At 39.8% G+C, this 8,177-nt stretch overlaps 1 long non-coding RNA gene across 1 annotated transcript; it reads left to right on the forward strand.

The window, feature by feature from the left end:
- The first annotated feature begins 505 nt into the window (after positions 1-505).
- LOC309864398 lies at positions 506-6,785 on the forward strand. Its single transcript, XR_014311499.1, has 3 exons — positions 506-656; positions 5,572-5,603; positions 6,641-6,785. It is a non-coding gene; the product is annotated as an uncharacterized lncRNA (long non-coding RNA).
- Positions 6,786-8,177: the final 1,392 nt, after the last annotated feature.

An 8,177-nucleotide genomic window follows, 5' to 3' on the forward strand; every position in this document is an offset into this window, starting at 1 on the left:
AAGCAGGGGGAGTGGTAGGCAGAGGGAGAAGCAGGTTCCTCATTAAGAAAGGAACCTGATGCGTGACTCCATCACAGGACTGTGGGATCTTGACCTGAGCCCAGGAGAGATGCTTAACTGACTAAGCCACTCAGGCATTCCAATACTTTCTTATTCTAAGGGATTAGACATGTAAGTCAGTTCTGCTTTCCCCAAAGCCACATAAGTCCCTAGGGGCAATGAGAGGTTGATCAGTTACCCCCTGAACAGTGGAAAAAGAGAGAGAAGGTATAATAGAACAAAAACAAATGAATATCTTAAAGTATTGTCTAGCCATAGTAGATTTGGAAAAAGCATCAGAAGAGTAATCTGAGTTGACACTTTACATAGTTTTGATGTGATGATGTACAAAATATTCCACAAATACTTTGATAGCTATACTTTTGAGAGGTAGAGCTTGATTTCCTTCCTCTTGAATACCCTTTCTCTCTTCTTTGGATCACTTGCTGTGGAGAAAGCTAGCTTCCATCTCGTGAGCTGTCCTGGAAGTCTAGTGCAGTCCACTGGAGAAGAATGGAGGGAAGCTTCTGGCCAACAGCCCATGAGGCACTGAGGTCTCTCAGTAGTGATAGGAATGACCTTAGAAGTGGACCCTTCCACCTCATTGGAGCTAGGAGGTGATTGCAGCCCTTTCTAACTGTAATCTTATGAGAAACCACCCAGTTACATACATATGTAAAACAAGTTGGAACCACATGTGACAATTTAAGTACTATTCAGTTTTAAAGGCTGAAATTAAATTAGTAGTAGAAAATAAGTTATTTCCATCTCAGATGTATGCAAGGGCCATGTTCCTGGCAACATGTTGAAAAACCACAGTATGAAGAGAAATTTAAATGGAAGGAAAGAGCAGATAGACAGTCTGCTGTTCTACAAAGTGGATTGAAATGAGCTGCCTGCATTGCTCTGCCCAGAGCAAACAACAGTGTGCTTGGAGTGCGAGGAGCCCTACCCAGTGAAAATGCATCTGTCTGCAATTGCACCATTATAATCCTGGTCTAGAGTTACTCAATTTGCTTTTCTCTCTGCTCTGATGTTTATAATCTAAAACATAATTTCTATAACTCTGAAGCAATTAATGCTTTGTTAGCAAAATTACCTGGAGAAGTATGATTTACAGAGCAGCATACTGGTGTAAGCAGCCAGGATGATCTCTGTTGTCATAGTAACAGAGTTTGAGCTTAACTCAGTGTGCTGAAGTAACAGAATGCTAAAGAAATGTTGGCAATATTTGAATATTGAATGCATAAAGACACATGTACTACCATTGACATGCAGTAACCCTGGAACTTGTAACCATGAAACTTGTAATAAACATATTAAATGGCAAAAGGCATTTTGTTTTGAAAATGCAGCACTCTCGCTTGAACCGAAAATTACTGAGAATTTACAGGTGGTGTTTTGTATCATAAAAAAAGCTTGGTGTCTGCTTTTTCTAGAAGTTAGGCATGGGCAGTAATTCCCAAAGGTTATGTTTGATGCCTACATTGATTTCTTTCTGTATCAGGAATATCCTTAAAGAAATAAATTTAAAACTATGGTTCTATTAAAAATCATGAAAAAAATAGAGTTGAGATCATTATTTTGACAAATAAATAAAACTATTTTTCACTTCTGTTCTCTAAAATTTTGGCTCAACTTATGCCATGTGTCCAAATACCTGGAACGTTAGCAGTGACAGTCCTGATGATTTTATGCATATTCTCTAGTTCATGTTTTATTAATAAAGGTGCCATGTAGAAGCTCCTTTTAAAGTTGTACTCTCAGAGACTTTAAAATAACCATGTAACAGTTAAAATATAAACTCTGTGCCCATCCTACTATCCTTTTCATATGGAGTATGGACAGGGTGAGCCTGGGCCAAGCAGTTAGTTTGAAACTTTTGTAATGTTCTCTTGTTTACATGTGTTAAAAAAAAAAAAAAAAATTAACTGAGTACAATTAAAGATCTCATCTCATCGGCTTTATTCAGCTTTATTCATTGACTAATGAATTAGCCAGGCCCTTACCTGGCAGATAGAAAGGAGCTCTGAGGAACTATTCAAAATGGAAGGCTTTAATAGGCAGAACCAGGCAAGACCAGGAAGTTACTAACAAAAGAAAAGAAAGGATTGTTTCAGGCAAGGTCACCTTCCCACAGAGAGAAAGGCAGGTGGCCTTATCATGCAGATGAACTCACTAGTGCTCCTCAGGAAATTCCAGGTTTAAAACTGGTTTAAAATTCCACTTCTAGGAGAGGCCAAAATGGCCTGAAGTTAGGTATTAAATCTTGGTGGGGCTTAACATGAGTGACTCCATTTTGAGCCTGCTTCTTTTTAACAATTGTGCTTGAAATTGAAGGGAATTATAATATGGCACCCCAAAAGTTGCCACTTTAGCGTAAGAGTTATTTTGAGATGAAGTCACTTGAGATTCAACAGATGCAGAAAGAAGCACTCCCAGAACTTTCCTCATCTGGCTGAAAGTAGGCATTGCTGAGAAATAAAGATTGCCATAAATCTCTTCTCCCAGGAACGTTTTATGGCCATGAAGAAGAGGAAAAGTTGGCACCAAGATGGGCCCACATAAACAAACTTTGCTAAAATGGTTCTTGTTTTCCATTAGTTTTCCCCATATATTTATCTTTCACAGTTTGTAGCCACTAGAAGCCTAAAATCCCTTTTCCTCTGTCTTTTCACATTTCCACAGTTTATTTCTCTTTGTTAACAATGGCATGTTATCTCTCGAACCTACCTGCTTCTTTGGGTCTTTACTTCTTTTCTAGGAAGGCCTCTATGTCCTGTAAAAATTAACATTAAATAAAATCTGTATGCCCTTTAATCTGTTAATCTACTTTTTGTCACTTTAATTTGCAGGACCCCAGGGAAAAAACCTAAGAGGGTAGAAGGCAAAGTTTTATTCTTCCCCTCCATAACTGTAAGACATACCCCCAGATTTTTCCTTTTCTGGGCATTAAACAGCAGGGACTGGGATAAAGATACGTCAGTTTTGAGTTCAAAAGCCTAGGGATTGCAGTACAGAGAGGAGAGATTTCCTGGGTCAAAGAAAGAAAGGGAAAACCAGAGATAAAGGGAAAGAGATTGGGAAAAACAGAGGCCCAGTTTGTTTCCCCACCCACTTCCCACTCGAGTGTTTTGGGCTTCACTCCAAAGGAGGAGTTAGTTCCTGAGATGTGTTAGTTAGAAAGCGATCTGTGTTGTTGCTCTTTTTTTAGGCCTTCTTATTCCTGAGATAACAAGAGGAAATATGTCATTGTGAAGAGCGATCCCTCCTGTACTGAATTCCTAGTGACTCTCCCCAAGTCCTGACTGTGTGGTCTGTCCTAGGGCAGACCTAGAAGGCAGCCTCTCCTAGGTTCTCTCTACTCTCTTTTCAAGAAGGACTTTAGAACACATCATTGTTTATTCCCATTTATTTAGAATTCAGATATAATCTGTCCCTTAAATCCAATCCTGTGTAGAACAGGAGTTTCCTGATTGCTGTCTTCAGTGTCATCTCTTCATTAACAACATCAGCAGCAAGAAAATCATCAGTAAAGACAGCAACACCACCAGCCATCAGCCCCGCTGTCATTTAAAGGAATGTCAATTAAGTGCCGAATACTGCCCTAGACATTTTACAGACACTCATCTGACACAATTCTCTCAATGATCCCGTCGAATAGGCATTATTGCCCTTATTTGTCGGATAAGCTAACTGGGCCTAATGCAACTAAACAAGCATTGACACAGCTTCTCTGTTTTCTTAATTTATCTTAGAAATGGGTTCTTTTGTCATTCCTATGGGATTCAAAGACCCTGGAGAGCTTATTCAGTTTTGAACTGTATTTAGTATTGAACTGCTTCATAGCCCTGAAGACAGTATTTTTGCTCATACTCAGTAGCTGTTTGCTGATTGATTTTTATTGTTTGCACATGGACTTGGTTCCCAGAGCCCAATTATATCTGGAGTTGATGTGCCATCTATTTCAAGGAAAATTTCCTCTTGAGTTACATTGAGCTGTACTAGTTAATGCCTATTACAGAGTTTGGAAGTGGGGGTAGGGGTGTCATTAAAAGTATAAGATTTCATTTAACCCTGGCAATTGTAGATCTTAGAACATAGTCTATTCTCTCCTTCGATCTTGAAATCTCAATATTGTAATTTGTAGATTTCTAATCCACCTTTACAAATACACACTATGATGAGAGGTAGGACACCTTAGAAGGAACACTAGTATAACGTAGATGCTCAGACTTTCCTGAGTTTCTCAGTAAGTAGTTTGAAAAATGATTTCCCCATTTCAGTTATACTAGACAGTGAGTTCAGAGTTCCAATCCTGAAGTTCAGAATGTTTGCATTTAGCCAGATGCTAGCCAGATGGGAGCAAGAAACCTCATAACCAGGCCCTGATGATCTGGGAGTTCTCTTTCTTTCTTTTTTTTTTTTTTTTTTTTTTTAAGATTTTATTTATTTATTTGACAAAGAGAGAGAAATCGCAAGTAGGCATAGAAATAGGCAGAGAAAGGGGGAAGCAGGCTCCCGGCTGAGCAGAGAACCCGATGCGGGGCTCGATATCAGGACCCTGGGATCATGACCTGAGCAGAAGGCAGAGGCTTAACCCACTGAACCACCCAGGCACCCCTGATTTAGGGGCTCTCTTGCAATCGCTTCTTTATCTCTGTCACTTGTAAGGCTACTGAAGTATCAGAAATTGCTCCAACCACCCAATAGCTACTTCTTCAATTGACAGTCTGTCACTCAGGCAACACCCCCTGATCAAAAGTTCACTCAAAACATGCAATCAGAATGTTTATTGTATATTAGGAACCTATTTCCTCCTCAGTGTCACAAAATGACTTATGTGAACTTTTTACCCTGACTAAAGAGTTTTTTTTTTTTTAATTTTTAATTTTTTATAAACATATATTTTTATCCCCAGGGGTACAGGTCTGTGAATCACCTCAAAATGTTGAAAATAGAACTGCCCTATGACCCAGCAATTGCACTATTGGGTATTTACCCTAAAGATACAAACGTAGTGATCCAAAAGCGCACGTGCACCCAAATGTTTATAGCAGCAATGTCCACAATAGCCAAACTATGGAAAGAACCTAGATGTCCATCAACAGATGAATGGATCAAGAAGATGTGGTATATATACACAATGGAATACTATGCAGCCATCAAAAGAAATGAAATCTTGCCATTTGCGACAATATGGATGGAACTAGAGTGTATCATGCTTAGCGAAATAAGTCAAGCAGAGAAAGACAACTATCATATGATCTCCCTGATATAAAGAGTTTTTTTTTTAAAGATTTTTTTTTATTTATTTATTTGAGAGAGAGACAGTGAGAGAGAACATGAGCGAGGAGAAGGTCAGAGGGAGAAGCAGACTCCCCATGGAGCTGGGAGCCCGATGTGGGACTGATCCCGGGACTCCAGGATCATGACCTGAGCCGAAGGCAGTCGTCCAACCAACTGAGCCACCCAGGCGCCCCTAAAGAGTTTTTTTTAAGTCTTTTTTTGTTTTTTGTATTTTGTTTAAAGGCACAAGGAGACAAGAAGGCCATAATAAAAAGGTTAGTATTTCTTTGCTTAATATGATATAGAAATTCTGAGGTGTTTTTTTGGCTGATTGAATAGCTAATTGCTACTTTAATAATCTGGCAGCTCATAAGTAAATGAAAATACACAGGAATGTGATCTAAAATGGTATTGTCTAAAACTACAGAGTAGCTATTTTTGGAATCATTGCAATTGCACTTTCTTAGACTCTTTGTCCAAATTGTTTAGACGCCTAAGCTGATAGATGGTGTTAAGTGCTAACGCAAACTTTAAACAAACATAACACTTGTTCTGAAACAGCACACTTTTTTTTTGTCCTCAACAATGAACTTTTTTTTTTAAAGAAGGAGAGATTTTCTTTCTTTTTAAAAAAATTATTTATTTATTTGAGAGGGAGCACAAGCATGGGGATTGGCAGAGGGAGAGGGGGATGCAGACTCTTTACTGAGCAGGGAGCCTTACGTGGGGTTCAATCTCAGGACCCTGGGATCATGACCTGAGCTGAAGACAGCTGCTTAATGAGCTGAGCCCCCAAGTGCCCCAACAATGCACTTCTTTAATGTCAGTTTCTACCTTCCTGCTTTTCCATAGATTTTCCTCTAAAAAAAAAAAAAGAAATATTGCTGGGGCTCCTGGGTGGCTCAGTTGCTGAGCATCTGCCTTTGGTTCAGGTCATGATCTCAGGGTCCTGAGATCAGCTGCTTAGTAGGGAGTCTGCTTCTCCCTCTCCCTTTGCCTGCCCCTCCCCAACTTGTGCTCTCTCTCTTCTCTCAAATAAAATCTGTTTTTTTTTTTAAAAAAGGTCATTACCAACATAACATTCTTAACTGCTCTAAAACCAATATTTCTTTGAAATTAAAAAAAAAAAAAAACTAGTGATGGATAACCAACACATAATGAAACTGGGAAAATGTGAAAGGATTTAGCATCATAATCCCTTACGATTGAAAATAAAATGTGTTATGTTAGTGGTCATGATAGAGCTGCAAGTAACTTCCACATCAGTGGAAATCTGCTTGTGGGACTGACTATAACTCCCCTTCTTTTGCAGGACCCACCCTGGTGATATCTGGGGGCTGCTGAATGAACAGAAAAGGAGAAGATGCTACTTTACTCTGGGCCAGAATCAAGAGTCCCAGGTGCAATGGTTTCTATGCTTTTTGGTTCATGGTGATGCTTCTGCTCCAGGCCGTTGGTAGCTGGCACAAGGCAGAAACTAACAGGCTGTAAGTAAGGCAGAGTTGTGCCTGTCACACTGAAATGAAAGTTGTCGCCTTTCAATGAGGGGCAAAAACACTGCACAGGGGGCCATTGTACGCTATACTATAGGAGTCAGAAAGGACTATTCTATAGCTGATTATGTCTACCTAGTTCCCCCAGTAGAGAATCAATTCTTCAGTTATTGATTTTACACATTACTGCAGACAAAAGATGAGCATGATCCCTTTCCTACCATACAAATAATCCATTTCCTCTAAACGACCTGTCAAGGTCGTTATTCCATATCATTGATTCTAGGACTGTCCCCTCAGTTACAATGACAAAGTGTGTAGTGGTTTAAAGGTATTTGGGGAAACTCAACTCTCTGTAGGGGAAGGAAGTTGATTTAAGAACACTTGTCCCTCCATTCTCCCTGGATTTTTCTGATTTTAAGGAGAGCAGCCTGAAGGCTAGGATTTAGGCAAATTTCTCCTCTCCACCATCGGCTCCCTGCTCCCTCTTCACATTGCCTCCACACACCACAGTTTAAAACTTTACCAACTGAAAATTATTTCAGTTGACAACACTTTGGGGAGTTGGGTAATTATTTATAGATCTCTCTAACCTGTAAATACCATTTACACATATCTTTCTATGTCATTGTGCCAATCAACATCTGACATAAAGGGAAGAAATGGGAGTTGAATGACACCCATCATGAGATAGCTATCTCAAGAAATGCAAGTTGAATGAGTGAATCAATCAATGGTATGGGTCACTATGATTAAATTCTTATTTCTTCTACTATCTAGCTGAGATTCAAGGAATGTAATTTGGAGTTCTCCGTGGTGAGAAGTGTAGAAAGCACGGGAACTTGTAATGAGCAGGAGGTCCAGAGGGCAGCCGGTGGCCACATAACCCTCAGTTGCTCCAAGAGACAGAATGCTTTGCCGTGGAAGGGAAAAAGGCATGGGGACCAGGGAAGAAAGGGGTCTGGAAAGACTTTGCCCAGAGGCAGTCTTGCCTTATTCAGCCTTGCTTTATCTTCCTACTCATTTCTGCCCAACCCCTCAAACCCATAGTCCAGTTTTCCTTCAGAGTACTGAGGATGTGGGATCAGAAGAGTGGAGAATGGGGGCTGCTTTATTGAAGAAACATTGTACGTGCTTCAGATGGAGGCAGCCTATCTGGAGGTGGATGATGTGTTCATGGGAACTCTCTATACTTTATCGTGTGTCCACCTTACATCTGCAACTTTAGACTGAAGTAGTGTGTTGAAACAAAATACACTGGGGATGCTTATTAGATTGGATGACTTGGAGAAAAAATGAGGTTTTTTTTATTAGCAAGCATTCATGCACTCTTGAATTAAAGGGCTAATCACCATA

The sequence above is a fragment of the Mustela nivalis genome (genome assembly GCF_964662115.1).
Source record: "Mustela nivalis genome assembly, chromosome: 5".
Classification (NCBI taxonomy): Eukaryota; Metazoa; Chordata; class Mammalia; order Carnivora; family Mustelidae; genus Mustela; species Mustela nivalis.